At 42.1% G+C, this 27,077-nt stretch overlaps 1 long non-coding RNA gene across 8 annotated transcripts; it reads right to left on the bottom strand.

Annotated features, from left to right (window-relative positions):
* Positions 1 to 94: 94 nt before the first annotated feature.
* LOC103162377 lies at positions 95 to 26,298 on the bottom strand. 8 transcript variants are annotated; one of them, XR_004770500.1, is made up of 8 exons: positions 20,653 to 26,298; positions 19,649 to 19,790; positions 19,487 to 19,567; positions 17,622 to 17,769; positions 14,884 to 15,232; positions 6,446 to 10,686; positions 393 to 1,828; positions 95 to 153 (listed from the first exon to the last, which is right to left on the bottom strand). It is a non-coding gene; the product is annotated as an uncharacterized LOC103162377 (long non-coding RNA). The 8 variants fall into 8 exon arrangements; XR_004770502.1 differs by having other exon boundaries at positions 19,690 to 19,790; XR_003486696.2 differs by having other exon boundaries at positions 393 to 645; positions 1,695 to 1,828; positions 19,487 to 19,790; positions 20,653 to 26,296.
* Between the last annotated feature and the right edge of the window lie 779 nt (positions 26,299 to 27,077).

The raw sequence follows: 27,077 nt of genomic DNA, 5'->3' as shown, positions 1-27,077 counted from the left end.
CGAATTTACCACCCTGCAGTTCTGAATCCGCCTCGTTAGAGGGGTCTCTGAGGTGCTGGAGATGTTAAGCTTCCCGGGTTTCGGCACCATATGTCCCGCGCCCGCTCTGTATTCCTCGCCAGCAAGAAACACACGCAGGACACTCGGATCCTTCTGCAGACAAGCTTTAATGCATTAGACTGAACAGAGACTGAGCAGAGAGTGAGCAGAGACTGAGCAGAGACTAAGCAGAGACATTGAACTAAGAAAACCATCCCTATATAAAAGGCTGACCAGCCGCCTGGGACGTATTACCCTATGAATGGCTCCAGCTCCTCAGGCCAAAATGAGCCACGGGATAGGCAGAGATCAAAGGAATGGAGATTACCCAGCGCCTGTGAAGTAATTCACACCTTGGTGTCTTCAGGCAGCATTATAATGCAGGAACCGGCTTCCTACAGTTCTCCACCAGTGAGCCATCGGTCCAGCCCTCCAATCAAAACATCTGAGAATCTTTGTGCTGACTTCTGCCTTGCTCACCATGCGAGGTCCATCAGTCTAACTTGCAGCATGCCAAACTTGGGATATCTCTTCATTGTCACACTGAGGGCAATCTTCCTTTTACCTCCTGGTCTCACAACCTGTTTTCTTCTCTTTCAGTTTACTCTGTAATGGCAGGAAGTATCCCCTGAAACCTCAGGAAAAGAGTGTAGAAGAAGCAAAAGTTTGGAGAACTCCTGAGCCCGGGGCATGGGGTATGAAGATTAAAAAGAGGATTGAGCACTTTGGGGCCAGATGGATATATTTGTTTGATTGTAAATAATAATTTCAAGGCTATATACACATGACAAAGCTCATGAAATTGTGACAGTATATCACTGTGTGTCATTACATTCCAATGAAACTGCAAAAAATATGAAGAAAGGGCACACTTATAAAATTAAGTTCATCAACTGATGTTCTTAGCAAGTCTGTGCAGAAATAGGTGTTTTCGATCCTGTTGGAGGAAATGCAAAATAGCATAGTCTTTCTCAGGCAACAGGGAGAGGGAGAAGGGCATGGACTTGCTCATGTGCCCTTGTGCAAGAGTTCTCAAGGTCCTTGGGAAAGTAGCTAAACTACCTGCAGCATATGGGATGGCATTTGAGACTATCTTTACTAAACCATGAAAGGTAAGCTGAGTGCAGCCAGCTGTAGAAGTTAGAAACACCTGGAAGCTGGCATCTGGCTCCCAATTTCACCATCAGGGAGTAGTATAAATAATGAGCAATGGGAGGCAACATGGCCCACCACCTCCTCCCAAAGACCGCAGCCCCTCAGCCACCCATTCTTGGTCTCACTCTCATGATTCTCTATGCTGGGGTAATGAGCTGGCTGCTTTGCGGGTCTTTGGGGTGAGCAGGTGGCAGCTTGATTTAATGCCTGCTGACTCAAGAGGAGGAAGGGGGTCCTGGATGGCCTCTGATGGAGGTGGATTTCTATTTCTTCTGCAGCTAAGAGCTGGCTAAGGGAGGATAGCCAAGCATCTGGGACCCCAGGAGCCCCATCTCTGCTGCTGCTTGGGTGATAGACAGAAGGAAGAAATTTGCATAGTTCTTCCCATCTCTTTCCTGTTGGTCCCTCTGTACGCAAACTGCCGCTATAAAACATTGGAGCTTGTCTGGAATAGGAATTATATTGGCAAGGTGGGTGTCTAGGAAGGCTGCTTGGCTTACCACTCCTCAAGGAATGCTCCATGCAGAAGGAAGAAGAAGTGCTCACATACAGGACAGGGTGAAACAAAGTTCAGTCCGAACTGAGCTCAAGTGACATGATGGGCATCCAGAAGAAAAGGCTCCATGATTGTGCCCTGGGAGATCAAGGGAAGGTAGTCCATGTGGAAGTAGACTGGGAGGAAATTCCAAAGAAGAGGGTCTGGGAGGTGACATCCCAGCAAGTCCACTGGGCCACTAGAGAGCATTAGACACTGGAAGTGGTGCTTGGAGACCTCAGAGCTGAGGGGCTTTTTGTTTCTGATTCCGTGATTAGGAATTTATATTTTATTACAAACATGGTAAGGGAAAATAAAGTTTTTAAAGTTTATAATGAAGAAAATGATATGCTTTAGTAAAATGATGTGTAAGTCCCTGTGCCCCTCCCTGAGAATGGCTAGCTAGGCAAGGAACCACAAGTTTCACACATTAATTTTTGGGGCAGTTGTTTTGTTTGTCTGCGTGTTTGATTTGTGTTACTATGTAGCCCAGGCTGGCTTTCACTTCATGATCCTTCTATCTCAATCTTCCAAGTGCTGGGATGACAGGTGTGTGCCACATTTGGCAGTTGCTTTAAGTATTCTTTATTCACAGATGGGAAGACTGAGGCTCAGAAGGCCTGAACTTGATCAGTCACATATCTGCAGGGACACTATATCCAAAGCCCATTCTCCTAGCCTGGTACTACTCTGCTTCCTCTGGAATTCACATGGAGAGCTTGCCATTAGCAAAAGTTAAAACAGAACCAAAGGAAGTGACTTTATATCTTTGGATAAAGTTTGTTTCCCTATTATTTGTAACTTTTCTATTTTTCATCATTTTTTGCCAAAGTACAAAATATTATAAATTCCTAAATGAAAATAAGTCAAACTCAAAAGAGATAAGAGGCATAGTATTAATCTAAAATGGCAGACTGTTGACAAAGGACCACCCAGAGAATATGGTCCAGAGTCAGTTGCTCTGAATGGGAATTTATAAACTGGGACAGGCTCAGTGTACTCAGCTACGGAATAGGGGTGCTTACTGACTTGGGGTGCAGCTCAGTGGCAGAATGCTTGCCTGATGTGCATGAGGCCCTGGGTTCAACCCACAGCAATGCAGAGGATGGGGAGAGTGCTTACTCCCAGCTTTGTTGTGACACTTAAGTGAGTCCAGATATGTGAAACACTTAGCCTAGTGTGGGGACCTACTTAGGATGCTAGCAATTAGCTCTTATTCAATGGAACCATGGCAATCTTTTATCCCCAGCAAAGAACAACTTAAGGTTTTAGATAATGTTCATCAAAACAACTGAAATCACCCCAAAAGACAGCCACAAACCTTTTCTTTTGAAACTTTCATTCAAAATAATTTCAAATGTACAAAAATTTACAAAGATCAAAGTAGAAGTAACATTTGCCTACCAAGTTTTTACAAAAATTTGCTTATCAATAACATCGTATTCCTTTGCTTTGTCACTTGAGCTGCAGATCACTACAGATCTCTGTCTCTGGTTACTACTGACTGATAACTTATTTTTTTGTCTTGGGGTTTTGAGAAAGGGTATACTATAGTCCAGGCTGGTCTTAAACTTATGAGGTAGCTGAGGCTGATCTTGAATTGACCCTCTTACTTCTTAGCATGTGTTGAGTTTTAGGCATCAGACACAATGCCTAGCTTATTCATAACTCATGATTACTCATTTTCCATTGCTGAGCAACAAATCACCATGCATCTATCTATTTACAACACCATCATCTAGTAAGGTCACATTTGTGTAGACCCAAAATTTGATGATAATGTAACCAGGAAAGCCACTAAAGGTAAAATCAAAGATAGCCTTTCTAATTACAAGAGGAAATTCTCAACATCCTTAGCATCAGGCAAACACAAACCTAAATTACACTGAGTTGGGTATGGTGTCACATACCATAAGTCCAGTGAGGCAGGTGAATTGCTATGAATTCCAAGCCAGATTGGTCTATGTACCAAGTTCCAAGCCAGACAGTGGTTGGTCTGGCTCTGTCTCAAGCAAATAGAGAGACAGACAGACAAACAAATGAAGCCCCAACCATCTTGAGATTTCACCTTACCCTACTCAGAATGGCTATAGTTAGAAAAACAGATAACAAAACTATTCAATGTGTGTGGGGGTTATATACCATTGGTGGGAATGTAAATGCATCCATCTTCTAGGGAAAGCAACATGGAGAGTCCTCAGAAAACTAAAATTAGAATTTACTTATCATCCAGTTTTGCACTCTGTGTTCCTCCCTGAAGGAACAGAGGCACCACAGGAGAGAGATACCTGCATATCTATGAAGTATTCACAGCAGAACTCACACCAAAGTGTCTGCTTCTAGAACCATTCAGCACAGTGAAGTCAAGACATTCCAATTAAAGACTTCAAGGAAGGAAATCTCCGGGTATTGAGTTTTGTATTATCTTCTTGTGTTGTCTGGGCCCTAACTGTGGAGCAATAATACAGCTGCATGTAAATTCTCTGTCATTGGTGAAAATCTACCTGGGGTATGAAGGTGAAAAACAATAACAGAGATATCACATCTGGGCGGGAAAAGGCTCAGTGGGTAAAGGCGCTTGCTACCAAGCTTGCCACTCTGAGTTCGATCTTCCAGTTCCTTCCACAGGCTGGAAGGAGAGAAGCTACTCCTCAAAACTGTCATCTGGCCATCACATGAACTCGGCAGTGTGCGCATGTACATCCACACACCAATGGAGATCCATAAATACAATAAAAATACCACACCTGAGAAATCTGGATATGGTAGTGTGCCCTGTAAGCCCAGCACTCAAGATCTAGAGGAGGGTTTGTGGCTAGCCTGAGCTGCATGTGAAAAGAAGGGGGAGGGGAAAGAAGGAAAAGAGAAAGAAAAAAGAAACAAGGGGAAGAGAAAAAGCTATCTTTTCTCACTGTGCACTTCGCTAACCTTATGCTGCTCTCTCTGAAGCAAGGCAACATGTGTAGGCCCAGTGGTGGCGGTGGGAGCACCAGTCGAGGTCCTAGCCTGGCCTGCTCCAGCCAACTCAGGAGCCCACCTCTTCCTCTGGGTGCCACCAGCTGTATCTTGCCTGGCCCATCAGCTCCTTCTCTGCCTCTCACCTGGTTTCTCAGCTCATTCACGCCATCTGTGCAAGAGGTAGGAGTTGGCCCCACCTCACTGCGTCCTCTATGAGGTTGATAAAGGGCATTAGGCCTGAAGAGGGGCTGGTTCCACCAAAGCTCCTCTGACTTGCTTGGACGCTGACCCTTTGCTTGTCCCCAGCTCTACATGATGGGCTCTCCCCTCATGGAGGAGGAGGACATGTACCTGGACCTCTTCCTGGACCCCTATGCCGTTCAGGTGAGCCTGGCAGCCACATCGCTGAGAGCCAGTGCCGGGTTTGCCATTGTTGGCCTTGGGGAGGTTTTTTGAAAAGCCAGATCTTCCCTAAGAAGCAGGCTCGATCCAGGCTCTTCAGCTGAACTTGCAAGTTCAGTGAGGTAACTATGGTTGTCAATTAGATACCCTAGCCATGAAGTTAGATGGCTTGGTCCTGGTGGTAAAGGGACATGCTGCCTGAAGTCACCTTGGGTTCCAGAGCTTCTGGTTTGCTAGGTTCAGGACAGGCTTGGGACATCTGACTTCTGGAACTGAGAGTGAACAACTAGGCTTGAGCTACGCCCCTGCCTCAGCTTCCATGGTAGCTGGAACTAACAGGTGCGGTCCACCACCTATGGTTCATTAAGATTTTTTCAATCTCTCTCCCCCCCTCTCTTCCCCCTCTTTCATTCTCTCTCTCCCTCTCTGTCCCCCCTTACCATCTCTCTCTCCTCTCTCTTCTTTTTCCCCCCTCTCTGTCCCTCTCTCTTTCTCCCCCTCCTCCCTCCTTTTTGAAATGGGACTCTTTCTGTAGCCTAGGCTGTCCTGGAACTCAATATGTAGAACTCCAGATTCACAAAGATCCATCTGCCTCTGCTTCCTGAGTGTTGGGATTAAAGGTAAGAACCAGCACTATAGAGGCTGAGGCCAGCCTAGGCCACAATGAGACCCTATCTCCAAAACAAAACAAATATCAATTTAAAATATCCTTAATATCTCAATCTCAGTAACCTATTTATCTGCTCTAAATTCACATAAATTTTTAAATCTCTCATTTGATTAGAAAAAAAGCAATTCTGAGTCTTTAATGAGTGCTGATCATCAATTAAGACTATACTCAATATTCACATGCTTAGTCTAAAATGTGATTTTATGGAGCCACAGAGATATGGCTCAGGAGTTAGAAGTAAATACCAATCTTGCAGACAGCCTGAGTTTAGTTCCCAGCACCCAAGTGTGTGGCTCATGACTTTCTGTAACTTCATCTCCAGGGAGATCTGATGCCTTCTAGATTCCTTAGGCACCCGCACTCAAGGGCGCATATCCTCTTCACAATATACACACTGAAAAAAATAGTAAAGAAATCCTTAAAATGTGGATTTCAGACTAAAAGAACATTTAAGTCAACTGACGCTTACAATTAACTAATAGAATACAGCTGCTCTTCAATTTTATAAGTATCTTGAGTTCAACTATACCTATCACACAGCTGGAGTTAGAGGCAATTTAGCAGGCTTAACTGAAGTAGGAAACACATCGTATGATAAATGCCTTTTCTATATTTTAAGATATAGTTACAAAATATCTGAATTATTTTCTGTGTATGAGTGTTTGCCTGCATGTATGTATGCACACCTTGTTCATGACGGTGACCAGTGAACGAGTCCATAAGAGGATATCAGATCACCTTGAATTGGAGTTACAGACAGTTGAGAGCAGCCATGTGGGTGCCAGGACCCTGGGTCCTTTAGAAGAGCAGTCAATACTCTTATGGACCATCTTTCCAGCTCTAACATAGACTCTTCAGCATGCTGGAACTCTGTAGTAGAATCTTGGTGGTACTTTGTAGGAGGCAGGGTGTGGATTTAAGCAGTCTTGAACTGCCTTTCAGACTGAAGCCATTGGCTTCCTGCCATAGTGGAGTCCCATTGGTGTAACACTGGTGTTTTGATTTTTGTTGTCGTTTTTTTGCTTTGCAAACTGCCTAGGATGACTTTCCTCCAGCCATGTCTCATCTGTTCAGCCCACGAATGCCTTTAGATGTGCACCCACTCAATCTGTCCAATCCAGAGGCTGTGTTTAATTCCCATCTTGTTGGAGTCAAAGAAACATCCAGTGACTTTTCATCTGTGGATCTAAGCTTCCTTCCAGATGAGCTTACTCAAGACAGTAAAGACCAGGTTGTCACTGAAAACAGGCACGAAACAGAGCAAAGTCGTAAAACTCAGGATCGGCAATGTCAGTTACAGTTGCCTGGTGGGGAGGACAATGGGCTGTCTGTCTGTCTGTCACCAGACTCCCATGCCCATCTGTGCCCTGATGGTGTGGCCTCCAACCAGCCCTCTCCAGAAAAACCAAACTCTGATGCCTTACCTGTGGCATCCATAGTGTCCATGACACCAATGAACCCTGTTCCAGAATGCTCTGGAATTGTGCCTCAATTACAGTAAGTGTCCTTGTTTTTAAAGTGAGGGATGTTAATAGGTGCATAGTTTATATTTCAGAACATGAGAACTAATTTCAGGATCAAGGTGTAAGGAGGAGGATTTCAGATTGCCTTATTCTTTTTCAGTTCTTAATGGGTCCTCACTAATGACCATCTGGTTACTTATAAAAGGAAACAACAGTTCATGGTCTCCTAAGAGGAGGGTCAAGATTAACAGACACATTCTTGAAAGATTGTATTGTGTATTCCAAAGCACTGAAGTTGTTCACAATGGCAGTTACTGCTGGGAAAACACAAAGGATATAAAATTGAGCTTGATTTGCAAACTTCTTTGTATTTATGGTATCGGTTTTAGGATAGTGATTTTTATTATGAAGTTAAGGTTTTTTATTATAAAATTAAGTTTTAAAACTTGAGTTATGAAATGTAAGACAATGTGATTTTTTAGCACGGTGTTGGGGTTTACACTTTACTAAGGTCCACAATACTTTGCATTCCATGTTGAGAATTCTCCCCCTAGCAAGTTGCTAAGGCAGAGTCATGAAATGAGTTAATGAAGTAAGTTAACTTGGTGTTGAAACTATACCATTATGATCTTTTGGGTTGGCTTGTTTGTTCAGGAATGTAGTTTCCACTGCAAACCTGGCTTGTAAGTTGGATCTGAGGAAAATAGCTCTGAATGCCAAAAACACAGAATATAACCCTAAGGTAAGATTCCTCAGTGTCCCTTTGAACCATTATAATTTTCTTAGCTATTGTTAATTGTATGATTATGACATTGGCTCATTTCTTTTTTTTCTAAAAATACATTCTTAGTGAGGAGTTTTGTTAACTCGGAAGGTTAACTATCTCATTTTTCATTTTGAAGTTATACAAATATTCATTCTCAGTGCTGAATAAAGCAGTAATTGAGCAATAATAAAACTAGAACTTTCTTGTCATTCAAAAAGATTTTTCACTGTGTCTATTTTCAGTCTAATGGAACACTAGCTTGAATTATCATCACATATGTGGGGTGGATTTTTTTCTTTTTGAAATGTCACCATATATAGCCCAGGCTAGGTTTAAACTTGGAATCTTCCTGCCTCCCCTCTCAAGAGCCTGGATTGCTGGTATTATAGGACTGTGTAACCATGTCTGGTTGGAAATTCTGTTTTTCTAAATGCTGCCTCACATAGCTGACACTTCTATGTTTTCCCATTTTCAGTTTCTTTTAGACAAAAAAGCTAAATTGAGCCAGGTGATTTTGGTGGCACAAGCCTTTAATTCCAGCATTTGGGAGGCATCTCTGTGATTTCAAGGCCAGTGGTCTACAGAGTGAGTTCCAGGAAAGCCAGGGATACACAGAAAAATCCTGTGTTGGTGGTGTGCAAGGTGGTGGGGGGTGGGGGCACTGGCTAAATTGTTTATAAGGCTCAAGCTTTTACTTACTTATGGGTGGTTCAGATTCCTCACCTTAAGTTTTTCTCACTATGTAAACAAGCTGGCCTCATTCTCACAGAGATCTGCGTACCCATGCCTGCTGACAGCTGTTTAATAAAATGTGTTCCTTGTGCCTCACCCAGGGCAGACATCCTGTCTTTATAAGGCCTGTACTTTGTAGAGGAAGGCAGGGTTTAAAGCTAAGTCCTGTACTTGGAGTACAATGAGGAATAATACCTCACTCGAGCTGGAAAACAGTACCTTGGATTCAGTGGTGGAAGATTTGTGCATCAGTTGGTAATCACAATAGTAGGAGAGACAGTGTGAATCAAGTCTTTATAGATCAAGTATTTGTGTTTGCTAATGTCTGAATTCAGTGTTTTATCCGGATACAAAATAGCTTTCCCTTTTATGTCTCACATCCGCTGGCTAGAGTATGGACAGAAATAACTGGTGGGGCTGGGCATGGCGGTACACACCTTATAATACTAGCATTTGGGAGGTCGAGGCAGGTGTATCTCTGTGAGTTTGAGGCAAGCCTCTTTTAGAAACTGAGTAGGTAAGCCACACACAAAAGAAAGGAAAGGAAAGAAATGCAGTTGTGAGGTAGAATTCTTATGGTGGCAGCAATGACAGATTGTAATATTGGAAAAAATCGGAAAAAATCATTTCACGCATATTGTACCCAGCATCTTCAGCTCCCCCTGCTTCTGTGGGAGAGAATTATAGGATCTGTCTGGAATTGTACTTGACAGGCAAATTCTAGGCTGGTGCTTGAGTTATCTTCAAATTTTAACAAAATCAGGATGAGAAGATAACAATTGCTGGGCCTGGTGGTGCATGTTTTTAATCCCAGTTCTTGGGAAGCAGAGGCAGGCAAATCTCTCTGAGTTCACGGTTAGTCTGGTCTACATAGAAAGCCATAGCCAGAGTCTACATCGGTGGGGTGACATAGTGAGTGAAATCCTATCTCCAAAACACAAACAAAAGCAAACAAACCAGGCAGTGCACTCGTGCAGTCCTGGCACTTGAGAGACTGGGGTAGGATTACGAGTCTGTTTGCGTGAATCAAGTGAGGGCGTGTGTCATTCTCTCTTACTTTATGAATACCAGGGGAAATAATACAGTTTAGTATGGACATGGAAAGCATTCATGAGGACTTATCCACTCCTGGTGGTAACTCGGGTTTTTGGTGTTTCCGGTTCAAATTGCAATTGGTTGTCCGAGCTTGAAGTGAAAAGTGATCCATAATCTTTTGGAGTAGCTGCCCCCTCTCAAGAGGTTGTCTTTGCACAGGACCCACTCCAATTTCATTAATGGCTTGATGGGTGAAGGAAAGTTGGAGAAGAGTATGTGTAGGACCAATAAAGGGACCAGGTCATTCATTTAGTGCCATGCCAGTGTAATAGGGTTACTCAGGGCCTTTGTGTCCTTTAGGGGGTTTATCAATGAGCAGGCCTGGGAACATAACATTAAAAAGGATTATGAAGGCTGGAACTTGTTGAAACAGATTTTCCCTTTGTCTTTAGCTTGTCTGTCATGTATATTGTGTTCTGTATTTTAGTTGCCTTAGCATATTCTAGACTATTGGCAGTAACATACATAATAGCATACTTTTCTGTGGTGGGTTTTTGTCTTGAAATGGGATTTAGCTGTGTAGCTTAGGCTATTCTTAAACTTGGAATCCTCCTGCCTCAGTCTCCCAAGTACTGGGATTATAGGAATGTATTGCATTGGGCTCATATACTTTTTGTTTTGAGAGGAGATGAGATCTCATGTATTCCAAACTGACCTCAAACTTTAAATGCAGCCAAGGATAACCTTGAACTCCCCCCTCCCATCCCCGGCTCTACCTCCAGAGAGCTGGGATTCCAGGTGCATCACCAAACCTGGATCATTCTGTGCTGGGAGTCAGACCCAGGGCTTCATGTGTGCTGGACAAACACTGTCAACAAAGCCATAGCCTCAGCTCATCGTCTGGACTCTTACTCATATTTTCAAAAGGGTTCTGTAAGAGAAAAGGGGAGTATGTTTATGTAAATCTACTAGCTATGGCTTTATATCATATCTTTACCAAGTTCTGACAGTGTTGGAGGTAAAATTCTTAATTTCTTGTTTGTTAAATGAGGCAACAATGGGCTTGTTAGTCTTGTTATGTGTATAAATGAGAGAAAAATATAAAAGTCACTAGCATCAGACCTTAAATATAACAGATACTCTAATTTTAGGTATTAGTTTAAAAATAGCTGTAAAGTAACATTTTATAACTATAATTTTTGTTAACATGGGAGAATAGACGCAGACATTGTTTTTCTTGTCCATTTCAGTCTCAAGATTTTCACATACAGCCCAACTTTCTAACTGGGCCACTGTTAACTCCCAGTAGAGACTAATTCTCCCATTGGCTTTGGTATTCAGAGGTTTGCTGCGGTCATAATGAGGATCCGAGAGCCACGGACAACAGCCCTCTTATTTAGCTCTGGGAAGGTGGTCTGCACAGGAGCCAAAAGGTATGAGGATGAAGTTCCCATTCCTACCCCATGGGCAACTCATGATGTAAGAAAAGGAGCTTAGCATTTGTGTGAAAACTCACAGTAGGAGGAGCATGTTTTTCTGTGACAGTTAATGTGGGGTTAAAAGTTCGTAGTCTTGGCCAGGCAGTGGTGGCACATGCCTTTGATCCCAGCACTAGGGAGGCAGAGTCAGGTAGATGTTTGTGAGTTTGAGGCCAGCCTGGTCTACAGAGTGAGTTCCAGGATAGGCTCCAAAGCTACAGAGAAACTCTGTTTTGAAAAACAAAGTTCCTAGTCTTAATTTAATACTAAGTATATTCTACACTTTGTAGTCCCCAATGTTTGGTTAAGGTTCAGGGAACTTAACTGGGCTATAGGAACTTGTTTTTCACACACACACACACACACACACATTTTTTCCTGTGCAATCACGATAAGATATTGTAAACCTAGGGACCCTTTAATGTAGTTCCTTATTTTGTGGTGACCCCAACCATAAAATTATTTTCATTGCTACTTCTTAACTAATTTTGCTACTGTTATGAATCATACTGTAAACATTGTTGGAGATAGAAGTTTGCCAAAAGGATCATGACTCACAGGTTGAGAACCGCTTGGGAGTGCCTTGTACCTCTGCTGTCCACTGGGGTAGCCACTAGTTACTGTGGCTGTTAAGAATAGGAAGTATTTAAATTAATTGGATAAGCAGATTTAGAATTTTGTTTCAGTTTAAGAATTTTTTCAAACTACCAATCGGTATTCAAGTAACACTTATTGAAGAATACATTCTTGATCCATGCTCTTTTTCACAATGAGTTCTTCACATGTACCTAAATGAGACTCTGGGCCTTCTATTCCACTGGTCTATGGATCTCTCTGATCCCAGAAACCTCCATTCCTATGTAATCCTAGGACAACCGTGTAAGATATATGCAGGAATGTTCTTTTAGCACAGTTTAAAACTGGGAATCCATATTAAATATCTCAGGAGAGGGTTTTGAGTTAAGTCACAAAGTGAAATTGTACTATCTGTATACACACATTGATTGAGTAGTGTCATGGCGTGTGATTGGTTGGGGAGCAGACAAAACCGTTAAGTTTATCTGACTTTGTGTTCATATCACATACGTTGTATCTTTCTGGAATTTGGAAGCCAAATTTACATGGTGATAGTGAGTTCAGATGGAGATACAGGTTATCTGAACCTCTTTGGTTCCTACTTTTGCATAATGAGTTTTAAGCCTTTTGTTTATACAAGAGAGAGCAAACTGTCCAAACTCTATGAAAACCTATTTTCTGTAATAAGGATGAAGGATACATGTTTGATTAGGGATATGTACAGAAGGCAAAATTCAAATAATTTTTACCACCTGTGATAAAACTTTAGGGTTTTAAATCTATTCTCTAATGTTTGCACTATGAATATGTGTATACCTTGAGCTGTGGTTAAAATAGGAACCCATATGTGAAATTTACAGTGAAACAGCCTTCCTTTATTAAATGCCTTAATTCAATTGCTAACTTGGGGAATAGTCTTGCTAAGCCATGTCAGGAGTTGGAAGTGGGTGGGGGAAACCAAGGATGATTGAAGTAAAGGGCATGGCCCAATTCACATAAGAGGACAGTGGGAGACCTAGAGAAAAGAACTCATACTTCGCTTATTCAGGCAAGCTGAGTAAAAGTGGCTTTCCTTTTAGGAACTGCTGGTTTACAACTTAAATATGGGTACATCTGTGAGACCTATGCTCACAGAATCGGCTCACAGTGCCCCCATTCCAGCAACCCTTGCTGCTCACTGTTGTTTGGGGAGGTGAACAATGTCAGATGAAAACTACAGGCCCAACTCTCAGGACATCACATTCTCTGACACAGATTTGGGGTTGACCGTTTGAAGAATGTAGCTGCAAATTTGGATACATTTCCCCTCATGCTGAGTGTGAGCCTCATAGCATCTGGGTGAGAAAGCCGTGAAAAATTGGGCAAGTTTTAAGGAATTTAAATTTGTTTTTGACAATTCATCTCATAAAGACCTAAGTCTATGCTACTCACTTGGCATATATCTGTCTTCCTTGTGTTGGTTATTTATCTATTTTTCCCCCCGCATGTCTTTGTACTAAACTTTTGCTCCTATACAAATGGCTCACACACTTTAAGACCAGGGAAGTCTGCAGGCTGTAGTGAGTACCAGAAGCACTTAGATGACGATAGACAGCAATTTGCTGGTCCCCAGACAAGAGAGTCTATGTGTCAGAGGTCACACCTGAGCCATGGCCCCTCTAACAAGATTCTAGGTCTGAGGACACACTTTGAGAAATAGTGCAGAGTTTAGTTTTCAAACATTTAAAACAAGTGAAAGTATGTTATAGATGAGATGGCCAATCAAAGTAATGAGTTTGGATCAGTTCAACAACTAATTGTACCAGACATTTAACAAGACACTATGGACAAAGGTACGGGAGGGAGATCCTTCTCATGGAGCTTCACTTACTTTTATTTTATTCTTGTGACTCTGGGAACCAAATCCAGAGTCTTACCATGTTAGGGAAGTGCTCTGTCACTGAGCCACACCCCAGCCCAGTCATATAGGTACATTGAAAGATGGACATAGGACATGTAGTAGAGAGATGTTCTGAAGCATGGGCTACAAATACAACACATATAGTAAAAGAGACAGGGTGAATAAGATGCCTAATCAGCCAGGTTTATTAATAGTAGATGCGGTTAATTAACAAGGAGTGGTGATGCATGCATGTAATCCCAGCACTTGGGAGACTGAAGCAGTAAGATTGCACAAGTTACCTACTAGCCTGGCCTATAGAGCCAGACCTTATGCCACAAAACAATAGAAAAGTGTCCTTAATTACGTTTGCATATCCCCAGTGAAGAGGAGTCTCGACTGGCAGCGAGAAAGTACGCCCGAGTGGTGCAGAAGCTGGGGTTCCCTGTCAAATTCTTCAACTTTAAAATTCAGAACATGGTGGGAAGCTGCGATGTGAAGTTTCCCATCAGGCTGGAGATTTTGGCACTAACCCACCGGCAGTTCAGTAGGTACGATGGCTTTCAAGCTTAACCTCACACTTGCTAAGCGGTAGCAGTTATAAGATTCAGGCTGTTAGCCGTAGAGCTTCCGTGGGACCGAACTAGGCTCTCTGCATGTGGGAGACAATTGTGTAGCTGGGTCTGCTTGAGGGCCCCTGACCACAGGATCAGTATCCCTGGTGCATGAGCTAGCTTGTTGGACCCCATTCCCTAGGGTGGGATGCCATGCTCAGCCTTAATGCAGGGAGGAGGGCCTTGGTTCTGCCTCAACTTAGTGGGCCATGCTTTGTTGACCCCTCTGGAGTCCTTACCCTGTGGGAGGCGTGGGTGACGGGGTAGGTAGAGGGGGAAAGTGAGGGAGGTGGGAGGGAAAACTGTGGTTGGAATGCAAAATGAAATTAAAAAACAATAAAGTTTTAAAGAATCAGGCTGGGCGTTGGTGGCGCACGCCTTTAATCCCAGCACTCAGGAGGCAGAGGCAGACGATCTCTGTGAGTTCGAGGCCAGCCTGGTCTCCAGAGCGAGTGCCAGGATAGGCTCCTAAGCTACACAGAGAAACCCTGTCTCGGAAAACAAAAACAAAAACAAAACAAACAAACAAAAAATCAGGCTGTTTATACAAGATAGCTGTCAGAGAAAGTGACTATACTTACCAAAAGATTAGAGGAGGGGCAGGGTAGATGAATGGATTAAGATGCTGTGCCTCAGTCCTCAAAAGTTACCTTATGGGCCAGGGTCTTGAAATAGTGGTTCTCACAGTGAAATTGTGTAGTTATCACTTGGGCAACTTTAGCCCACATCTCTGATTGGGCAGCTCCACCAGAAGAGACTTGACTTCTTGCAACTCTGCAAAGTTCATACTCAGCGTTGGTGCAGAAAGTCTGTATTCAGGACTAGTTGGTGCAGAAAGTCTGTATTCAGGACTACTAATCTATTAGGGTTATAAAATTGGTCCAAGTGGCTTTGGAGATGGCAGTAGATGTGAAGGGGTGAGGCTGACATCTGGAGGGTGGAGAAAGAATTGGAGAGGAGGAAAGATGGCTGTGACACAGGCTCTGTGATCCCATCTGGTCATGTTGCCGTCTTTGTGTAGCTGTAACTGCCACAGCAGCGCCCTGCTTACAGTATTCCTAGCCTAAGGGAGCGCTCTAGTCTTCCTGGCTTCTTTAATCCTAATCTCCACAGCCAGACTGGCTCCTTGGCCTCATCTCAGCCTTCAGAGACAGCTCAGACCTCAGAGATCAATACCACACCCTCCACCCCGGATACACATCTGGGTCAAAGTAACTGACCTAATGTACAATGGCAGGTACTTTTATACTCTCTTGGTCAGTTCAGTCTCACTCCAACAGTTTACCTCCTCTGTGTGAGCAAACAGTGAGTCTGTTCCATCAAGTGGCTAAGGAGCAGTGGAAGGGGTTTTGTTGGCTTTCCCTTCAGATCCAAACCTAACAGATGTTTAAAATGTCTGGACTTTCCTTAACTGCCAAACTATACTTTATTCTGAGATTTAGCTTGGGCAATACTTTCTTCCTCCTCCTAACTGTTTATTTCCCCTCTTCTGCACAATTTACTTATTGACTATCATAGCTGTCATGTTTCTTTTTTTTTTTTTCCAAAAGTTAGTTCTGTGGACCTCTTCTTCCCTTCCTCATGCAACACACATCATCTCCCTGTGTTTTGTTTTCCAACCTGGGGTAATTTACAAACATTGTACATGCTCTATTTTAAATATGTGAACATATTTTTCCATCCAGTTTCTCCAGCCACAGGACTCCAGTCTCCCTTCTCAGAACACATAAATGAGGTCCATCTCAACTCAGAGCATGGCTGAGGTAGACTCCTTGCTCTTGTTTCAGGCCAACTGGGGCTCAACACGTTGTGTGTAAGTCCTCTTCCTTTCCCCCCCTTCCTTTCTCAACAACAGAGAGATTGCAGTTGACAGTAAAAGTCACTTGTCACCATTTTCACTTCCCCAAAAGCAAAGCACCCAGAAGAGCAAGATCAGAGTCAGCTGTCCAGTTTTTATCTTCTAGAAGAGGCCCCCACAAGTCTCTAGTTCCTAGTCGGCCAGGTTTATGAGCTCAGTCATTTTTGTTGTATCTGACTGGAAAGTGTACTTTATATTCCAGAGACCGTCTCTTTCTGGTCTGGTGGTGGCCTCCATCCACAGGACACAGATCTCAACTGCAGTGTGTGTGTGTGTGTGTGTGTGTGTGTGTGTGTGTGTGTGTGTGAGTGTTCTTCACATTGGACACCTTAAGGATACTTTCCTATGTAGAGAAAGGGATTTGTTTTTAACTTTTTTCAATGCCTGTAGCTTTCTGGAAACCTCATACTGAGTAGTCACGGTCAGGTCAAGTGTGTCTTATGTTTAAACCTCAAATTCATCTTTATTTAGGGTCAGAAAATGTGCATGTCAATATCTAATACAGGTGTGTCCTGGCTTTGTATTTAGATTTGAATCTGGTCTGGCTGAGTCATCAGTCTGGTCTCACACTATAGCAACCCTCTTGTATTAGTCTCCTGACTGCTAGGATTACAAGCATGCACCACCATGTCCAGGGTGTTGAACCTGGGGCCTCGTGTCTCTTAGGCAAGCACTCTACCACCAAGCTACATCACCACTACAGTCTCTCTTTTGCTACCTTCTCTGTCAATCTATGTAACAATCGTCTTTATAGCTTTCTATGAGCATTTCCCCTTCTGTTTTAAACTCAGAAATATGAAGATAATAATTACTTGTTAAGGGTCTAAAATCCAGATGAGTATTGTTGGTAGTAGATGAAAAGGTTCTACTGGCCACCTATGCAGCCTTAGTCCCTTGTCTACATGGAGTTTGCTGACTAAAATAAACTGTCAATGTGTTGAACTGTGGAGCTAAGTTGTCACTATGGAGCTAAGACTGTTCTTTGTGCAAAGGGACCCTAGCAGGGTGCTCTGTGCATGTAGATTCGGAATCAGAGCAGTGCTTTTGGAGAGGTGACACTGGAGGTTGAACTGGCAAAGGACTCATCAGGTGCTTGCTGTTCACTCTCTGGAATGGTGTCTGTCCTCCCTTTCTCTGGGCTGCAGCCCTCTTTTATTTATACTGATGAACAGGATAAGTAACACATCTCTAATCAGGAGTTCATCATTTAAAAACATGATTTGGGAAGTGACTTCCATACTCTTCAGGAGTGTCACCTCCTCAATGTGATCACCTTTCTATTTCCAGCTGCTACAGTTTTATTGACTGAAGAAGTGCAGGTGCTTGTGGTGTGGTTCATCCTCTACACACGAAGGTTTGAGTAGATCCTAGTGTACTACTTTTCAGATGTCTCGTTTTCCTTCTATCTGTTCCCCACGAGTCATTACTATGAACAGTTGTATTTTCTTACCCTCTTCTTACCTTCCCAACTTCTCTGGGGGAGACATCTCAGTCATTTCCATGGCTCTGCACCCTTCTCTGGGATGGAATGTGGAGACAGAATTCTTAGGTTCTGTCTTTTACTTCATGAAGATCCAGCATATATTTTCTAGCAAGTCTGAGCGAACTACTGCGTGTAGGAACAAATTGTGAATATTACATGCTTGGTACAATGCAGTCTGGTTCCTATGTATAGCAGCTGTCCAAAGACAAGTAGCTGTGGTCTTGAACTACTTTTAGGTTCTATTTGCTAAAAAATGTTTAGCAATTTATAAATTCAAAAGATGTTCTTAATATTGGGAACTTGGAAAATCCAGAAAAATGTCTTTATGATATTACTGACAAGCTTTAGCTGAGTGGTGAAAGGCAGAGAACATTTAACTAACAAGATCTTCAAATATCAAATATGATGCTGAAACTTAAACTCAATTTCTAATAATCTAGCATGGTTTACAAATTAGAGAGACAATATAATCAAAAGTTAGCACTTCAGCTTGGCTTGGTCATTGGGTGGCAGTGTTGCATGCCTTGAATCCCAGAATTCAGGAGGCAGAGGCAGATGGGTCTCTGAGTTTGAGGCCAGCTTGGTCTACAAAGTGAGTTCTAGGACAGCCAGGGCTACTCAGAGAAACCCTGTTTTTTTTTTTTTTAATAACAACAAACAAGCAAACAAAAATCTAAACCCCAAACCAACCAACCAACCAAACAAAAGAAGCTGGGTATGATGGGGGAGGTCCTTCTGTGTATGTTTATCTTATTGATTGTTGAACAAAGCACTGTTGGCCAATAGAGGAGCAAGATAGGTGGGGCTAGGAGTTGAGAAGAATTCTGGGAAATGTGTAAAGAGAAGTCTTGTGATCCAGGCAGGGGGTGACATAGCAGACAGACTCAGAACATAAGCAGGGACAAGCAGGGACCTCCTTTTCTCTGAGAGCCACCATGTGAGCCCGACAAGAGAGGATGCATGGCACCTGTGTCCTCGATCAGATAAGTCTTTATAAAATATATAGATTAATAATTATGGTTGATACTTAAGACAGAGATAGCAGATAAGAAATCCTAGTCATTGGCCAGCAGCATTGTATCTAATATTAATCTCTGTGTGTTATTTTGGGCACCCATGTGGTGTGGGGCTTGGGCGGCTTGGCGGAAAGATTTATCCTTACAAAATGACATAAAGAGTTATTGTTACATAGGTATGGTGGTATTTGCTTGTAATTGAACTTCTAGCACTCAGGAAGATGAGGCAGGAAGACCACAAATTTAAGGCAACATAGCAAGTGCTGGACCAGTCTTGGAAACATATGAGGATACCCTGTTTAAGAAATAAATAAAATGTAATAATTCTTGAGACAGTCTCACTGTGTATCCAGACTTAAACTCTCAATCCTCCCTTGGCCTCCCACATGCTGGGATTATAGGCATATGCCACCAGGTCAGGGTCACCCAAAAATTCTGTTTTTGAATATCTTAAGTGTCCATGCTCAGGGTAAGGGTTGTAGCCTAGTGTCACAGCACCTGCTAAAAATGTGTGAGGTTTTGAGTTCAATCCTAGTAGAAAAAACAGATGTCTACACTCAAGACATTACTCTTGCTGAGATAGCTGAAAGGTTTTTAGTAAAATGGCACTTTTTACGACTGTGACATCAAATTTAATGTGTGGGATCTTGAATGTTCTAGGAAAGTAGTGGACAATAGTGCAATTTATCACTTTTCATGTCTCAGCAGTTATGAACCTGAACTGTTTCCTGGCCTTATTTATAAGATGGTGAGACCACAGGTGGTGTTACTCATCTTTGCATCTGGAAAAGTTGTGTTGACAGGTAAGTTCAACGTTATTATCTTACATTCAAGATAAAAAGCGTTGTGTATGCTTTGCTTGTCCTTCTGAATGGCTTTTCCTCCATAACAAGGTAATTTTTGCTGTACTGTGGAAAAAAGTAAAGGGGAAATGATCTCATTCAATGATCTCAATCCTTAAAATGATACATTTTCAGGTGTCATATTACTTGATGTTCATTTTCATCTTGCCATCCTGTGTTATATTGACCATTATTGTGCACGAAGCTTAACTTGCTGCTTCAAACTCTTCAAGGAGGCTTCTTAATAAAGTTGCACAGAGTTCCTGAGGCAGGGATTGGTGCAGATTCTCTGTAAAGGCCAAACACTAAATATTTAGAATTTGTGGCCCCAAGAGTCTCTGGTTGAACTGGCATCATATACAGGCTTTGGACTGTGAGTTATGTGACTATGTGACTATGAGTATGTGACTATGATTTAAGTGTGTCACATAATAGTACTCTTTTTCTTTTTTCTTTTTTATATATTTGAATTACAAACAAGATTGAATTACATGACGATCCCAGATAATACTACTCTTTTATTTTCTCCAAATGACTTAAATATAGAAGTCATTCTTGTGTCACAACTGATGCATATAGTCAGTACACTGGCTTTGCCAGCTACCCTATACTTCCCGAGTCCTGTTCTAACAGGTTACTCAATAAAACTTGTCCTCCATTATCACACATTTCTATGTTCCTTCATGTTTGTTACTTATAAATAGGACAAACATTTGACTATCTAATTTGTGGACAATTATTAGTGCAAGTGCTCAGAAACAAACTTTTGTTTAAATATATTACTGTTTTTAAAAGTTATTAGCATAAATTTCCAAATTCTTTTATATCAAACCTTCCTTCCAACAGTGTATCTAAACATCTTTTGAACAAACTTCCAGCAGCAGAAGGCTGGGTATGATTGCACTCATCGGTGTTGCTACCTCTTGGGTAGCAGAGTCAGGCAAATCTCTGAGAAAAGAGGTCAGCCTGGTCTGCATAGTTTCAGACCACCAACCAGAGTTACACAGTAATACACATCCCATTGCCCCCCCACCAAAAATTAGCTAGTTCAAGTCATTGTATTGCTGGTTGGTGTGTCACCTGGCTAAAATGTGGAGATGCATTCATAAATCTGATGTCCAAAAGATGGATCCTTAATTTTTGGTACCTACCAGGTGTGTGTACTGTTGTTAGGATGATAGTACCTATCTGGAAGCAATCTTGCCCTGTGGAGACAGATGGTAGAATTATATATTTTACTGGATCTCATTGAACCAGAAGATAAGCCATATGTACTTAGACCAACTATCCAGTGTCCCTGATCCTGCCATATAATCTTCAAAGACAATAAAGTGGCCTAGGTTTTTGTGAAATGATGTTGTTTTCAAAGGACTTCACACAAATGTTAGTGTACATAACTCCCTTCTTACTCTGTGATAGGGGTTTCTGTCTTTCTGGCAAGGAACCTGAAACTTGGCGGTCTGGAGAGATGCTTATTAGATAGTGGTACAGCTGCTGTTTGGGCTCTTACTCAGTTTCAAGCTGGTCCTTTCTCAGTGTATGAAGCCACATCTTGCCACCAGGGTTGGTAATGGTGTGTATCCCAAAGGGGCAGTCATTGCAGCACACAAAAAGGCATGGTAAGCTTTCCTCAAAATGCTGGGGTCACCCAGTTGGTGCCGATGCTGCTATAAGGTAGAGGCTTTCATTATTAATTGTTAATTAGACTATGAGACTAAGTTTTCCTTTGATGCTCATACTTTAGTGAGGAAATGTCAGATGAAGTCTGGGACTCAGTCAGAGGGAAAAGGGTTTGCTTAGAATGTAAAAGGCACTGGGTCTGATTGCCAGCACCACATCTAGTATTAATTGGACAAACTCTAGTTTTAATACATAGGAGTGAGCACAGGTGATATTTGGTTGGTGGTTTCTGGTGTAAAGGAAGAAATGCTGGCTGCATGTCTCCTTCATTGCTGTTTTATGATTTAGGTAATTTCTTGGGCCTCTTTTCCTTCATTTATGAAACAAGGGGACTGTACACTCTATTGTGTCAGCAACCATTGTTGCTAAAGTAAAATACTGGCTGTATTTCTGCTTCCCCGGGGTCTCCAGGTGGTGTGTTCATGTTTGAGCACAGTGTTCATAGGTACAGTATTTTATGTAAAGCCTTATGGAAAAAGCAAATCAGTGTTTATCCCAAATGCCGAACCTGGATGCCCTGTTCCTCAAGGAACTGTGAAAAGAATGTCTACCCTGGAGTTTTCTGTGGTGTGCATGCCTGCCTCACCTAGTGCATGCCATTCTCTGATGGCAAAAAAAGCCTATTCCAGATACAAGTGTTCACAAGCCAGAGGCAAGTTCTTTGTCAGTAACCTTGTACTTTTTGGTGTCCCCATCTCACTGTTTGGTTTACATAAAACTGATCTCTTTGGAAAGGGAAACTTTAATATTCTAACTCTGATAAGACTTGGATGGATTTTCCACCCCCAAGGTACAGAGTTTCTCTTATCTCTGAGTAATTCACCTTCTTCCTCCCTCTTCCATCTTTCAGGATGCAGACCTACAAAATTCAAACTCCTTAGCAAGGAATAAATCAATCAATCAATCAATCAATCAATAATTTGCCGTTAACAGCCAAAAAGTAAACTAGACTTACAAGAACTTCCTTCTTACTTCTTTAAGATTTTTTAAAATGTAATTTATTTAACAAACTTAACCACTTGAAAGTGGGTTTTTTAATACATTTAGTGTCTGCAATGCAATGTGATGATACCACTACCTCCAGTACTAAAACATTCCATGGCTCCAAATAAGTCTCTATATCACTGAGCAATTTTCCATGTTCTCCATCAGCCACCAGTGTCTGTTGTCTTCATGGATTTGCCTATTTTGGATATTTCATCTAACTGTAACCATTCCTACCTTTTTGGGGTGTGTGTGTGCCTGGATTTGTTTCAACTGTTGAGGCATGTCCAAATTTTACACTGTTTATGGCTGAATATACTCTCTTGTGAACATGCATTGAGATTTTTCTTCATTGATGGCCACAGAGGTTGCTTCTCTTTTTGTTATAACTGCTGTTGCAATTCCAGTCTTCACTGTATTTCTGCTTTTGGTTTTGTTGAGGGGTTTACTTGAGTGGAATTGCTGGGTTGTATGCTGATCCCTTAGCTTTTGAGGAACACCCAACTTGGGGGCTGAACCCCAGGTTACAGTCCCTCTAGCAGTTCAGAGGTTACTGAACTTCCACATCTTTCAGTTGTTTTTTTCTTTAGTAAAAACATTACAGCTCAACCCTGATCTGAATTCTGATCAATCCTCTTTTTGCATCTTCTTCCTCATTGGGCCTGGAGCTAAGCCAAATAATCACTCTTAGGTTTCTTTCTTTTTTCCTTGTAAGCCCTGCATCTCTGAAGGAAGGGGTCTATGACTTCAGAAATTCCAAGTTATTCACATAATAACAGGTTGTTGTTTTTGAAACAGGGTCAGCTGTGTAGCTCAGGAGGGCCTTGAACTTATGACAAGTGACAGGCTATAGGCATGAGTCACCACACCTGGTGCTTACCATTTTTATTGTTTCTGCCCACAAATATGTCAGATGCAAATTCCTGTTTAGCTGAAGCCCCAGTCACACATAGGAAGAACCAGTCCATGACATGCATTGGGTTGTTCCCTATCAACTTTTGAAGGTGGAGAGGGTGGTGACGGATGGTTGTTGGTGAGAGACAAGTGGGAACTGACTCATATTTCTCAAGGGAGAGTGTCTAATCTGTTTTTAGTGCTCCAAGTGCATGTAGTCATATCCTAATAGTTAACAGTTGCTGACACCTAAAAGTCTAAAAGTGAAATAAGTTTTCCCTCTAATTATATCCTATGTGTCAAAAGTTGGAAACTCTTAGAATGACTCTAGCTTGTCTGATACTATGAAGACAAGACACTAACCAGAATGAGTGGATCCCAGGAAGTCATTTTTGCTAGTAGTTCACAGGTGCTGGGAATGTAACTCTGTCATGTTGTAGCACGCTAGCAGAGCATTCCATCTATGTTTTTACTGAGCCTTGTATTACCAAAGACAACATCCACAGAGAGGAAATTCTAAAGGAATCTTTGCCCTATGAATGTGTTTTGGGAATACTATGGTTATAGTGCTCCTCCTCCATTTCTTGTCTTTATTAGAAAGAAATGCCATCTACCATGAACAGAAGAGGTATTATCTAGAGACCATCACAAAACTCCACATCCTTGTAATCCCAGCACTGGGGAGGCAGATACAGATGGATTTATACTGAGGTCACCCTGGGCTGTTTATCTAGAGACCATGTTCCCCCCCCCCAAAAAAAAACAGCAATTGAATATGGTGAAATGAAATTTTAGCATTGAAACTGTTTTTGTTGTTGTTCTTATGTTAAAATTTATATACACTTGGATTTCTTTATAGGTGCCAAAGAGCGTTCAGAGATCTATGAAGCATTTGAAAACATGTATCCTATTCTAGAAAGTTTTAAGAAAACCTGAGTGTGTCATTGGGTTTTTCATATTGTAATGCTTTGGATATGTGCCTAAGCACAGCAGAGAAAGAGTGGGTTTCTTCTACACATGACTGTAGAAGTCTCTCATGCTGTCTAGCAATCTCTGTTATTATGCCAATAGAATTGTTTCTTGTTTGATTTTTTTGTCTTGATTTGGAAACAGGGTCTGTTGGGTAGCCCAAAATGCAGTTTGATTTATTACAAGGTGATTCTGTGTGAATAACCATGGTTAAGAAATGAAAATTTCTTACTCAAAAATGACTCTTGTATGTTATTTAATTATTAAAACATTTCATGCCTTGCTAGACCGAGGCAATAAGTCCATGCTTTATTTTTAAATATGTAATGCATTAAAATGTGTTCTCTGAAGACAGTGATACATCTGGGTACTATCTGTGATATTGTAGCTATCAATAGAAAGTCATGTTTAGGTTTTGTTATTCTTTTTCTATTTGAAGTATAGAAGAGATGAAATCCAGACCCTTTGGTGACAGATACTATGAAAATTGCCTTTGGGCAGACAATGAAATATCCAAAACCTTAAAACCCTTTGTTTGAAATGACCATATGAAATTGTTCTCCAGTTGCCACCAGTCTCGGTTATTTTGTTATTGTGCTAATAGCATTGTGTTTGTTTGCTTGTTTGGTTTTTCAGAAATTATTATGGTTTAGGGAAAGCTATTTGAAAAATAATAGAGAGAATTTGGGCTTTTTTGATTAGTTTTCTAATACTATCTGATTGTATTTAAACAGACCCTGGAGAAGGAGCAAAGAGTTCAGAACAAAGGTCTGGGCCACCAGCATTTGATGATGGGCACAGGAAGATTGACAGGCAGCCTGCTCTCTTCTGATCCAGGCTCTAGGCCTCACATGGGGCTACTGATATTGTCCTTTCTAAGGTAGAGAAGCCTTCAGGTAGAATTCATGGAAAATGTCTCTTGGTTTCTAGGAGGCAGCTCTGAGCAATGGGGTGTGTGATTTGGGGCAGAAATTCAGAGCATTCATCAGCAGACAACCTGCTGAAGCCACCCTTAGAATCACTGGTCCAAGTGGACCTGCAGCTCCATTTCTCTGGTCTTTACAATGGTTTAGAGGCACATTCAACAACCTGATACAAACCCTCTCTCTCTAAAGAAACTTAGAGGAGTCAAGTCCATATTCTCTAAAAGCACGGCACAGGGGGTAGGGAAGGACAAAGGGCACTAGAACTCACATTTCTGGCTTTTCGGGTGGTGCATGCCTGTAATCCCTTTGCTCAGGAGGCTGCCACAGCAGGTTTGGGACAGGCTACATAGAAGGGCACTATCCATTAAAACCAGATTTCAAAAATCTACAACTTTGATTTGCACCTTTGGTATGTTTTCCACTGATGTGCTTGCAAAGTGTGAGGCTGCTATAGGTTTTTGTATTAACCCTTTGGACATTATGGGGATACTGTGATCATATCCACAACTGCATGAAAATCAGGCAGAGGTTAAGGGGTTTTCTCCAAATACCACAGCAATTAAGGAGGAAGATGAGTCAAACTTCAAAGTAGTCCTGAGATGGAACTCCCAACGTTGCTTCCTGCAGTTTTAACCAAACCTCAAAGTATCTTTGGTAAATAAAATTAATTGTTCCATTCCATACCATATACAGACAATAGAATCCTTGAAACACCCTATTACTATGCTTTGAAAAACCACAGAGGCATTGGTGTGGCTCAGCAGGTGTTGCAGCCCTGCCTCTGGAAGGCACTGAGTAGGACCCTGGGCATCCAGAATCCTTGCCCAGGCCTTTATAATAAACCTGGACCCAGGCCCCTCTCCAGGCCTCTTTAACTTCACAATGACCTTGGGACCACTTCTCCCCATACCTCACCCCCATCCAACTTGCTGGTGAGCCTGACTAAGTTACATGGGCCCTACATATTAGAGAGAAAGGACAGCTTCATTAGTTCTCTGACCTTCACATGCATACTGTGGAATACCCTCCCCACCCCTCACATAGTCGATGAATTTATCAAAGGGCTCCTATGTGCTATGTGTAAAGGCCCCAAGTCAACAGATGAAAAACTAAAGGTGGTGTTTGAGTGACCTCTTCTGGCAAATGGATCTTAATGCATTTTTCTTGAGGAAATGAAGAGCATAACAGGCTGAGCAGGCTACCCACTTTGTCATTTGCATCAAATGTCATTGGTCAAAGTTAGAATGGTTCCTAGGTATCTGCTAACCCACAAGATAGGCCCCTGTCTTAGTTAGGGTTTCTATTGCTGTGAACAGACACCATGACCATGGCAACTGTTATAAAGGAAAACATTTAATTGGGGATGGCTTACAGTTCAGAGATTTAGTCCATTATCATCATGGCAGGACATGATGGCATGCTGGCAGACTTGGTGCTGGAGAAGGAGCTGAGTAGTTTATATCTTTGATCCACAGGCAGCAGAAACATCTCTGTGTTTCACTGGGTGTGGCTTGAACATATATGAGACCTCCATGCCTGCCTGCAACAAGGCCACACCTACTCCAACAAAGCCACAGTTTTCAATAGTGCTACATACCCTGTGGGGACCATTTTCTTTCAAACTCCACAACCCCACTTCTTCCACTTGTTTCTCTCCTTCCATTTGAATGCAAAGACTGTGATAAAACAAAATTATATTCACAAGCATAGCTATGTCTGAGGTAGCCCTGGGATGGTGCAACCCTGGGAATCATTGTTAGGTTTCCTAGCTAGCTTCCATGTAATATATATATATATATATATATATATATATATATATATATATATTATTCTGTGCAGGAAACACCAGCAGTAAATGGTGAAGAGGTAATGGCAAGACTTAAGTGTACAAGAAGGGATGGTTATGAGAGCAGGGTAGGGGGTGGGGTGGAGGCTGGAAAGATCTCAGCAGGTAAGAGCACAGGGTCCTGGTTTGCCTCACAGTACCCACAGAGGCTAGCAGAGAGGCTGACAGCCACCCGTAATTCCACTTCCAGGATATGCAGCTCCCTCTTCTGGTCTCCACCAGCACCTGGCACTTAGGAGGTGTACCCTCTCCCTCTAATACAAGCAGGCAAAACATC

This window comes from Cricetulus griseus, chromosome 6 (assembly GCF_003668045.3).
Source record: "Cricetulus griseus strain 17A/GY chromosome 6, alternate assembly CriGri-PICRH-1.0, whole genome shotgun sequence".
NCBI lineage: Eukaryota > Metazoa > Chordata > Mammalia > Rodentia > Cricetidae > Cricetulus > Cricetulus griseus.
This window is presented reverse-complemented; position numbering and strand designations above follow the sequence as displayed.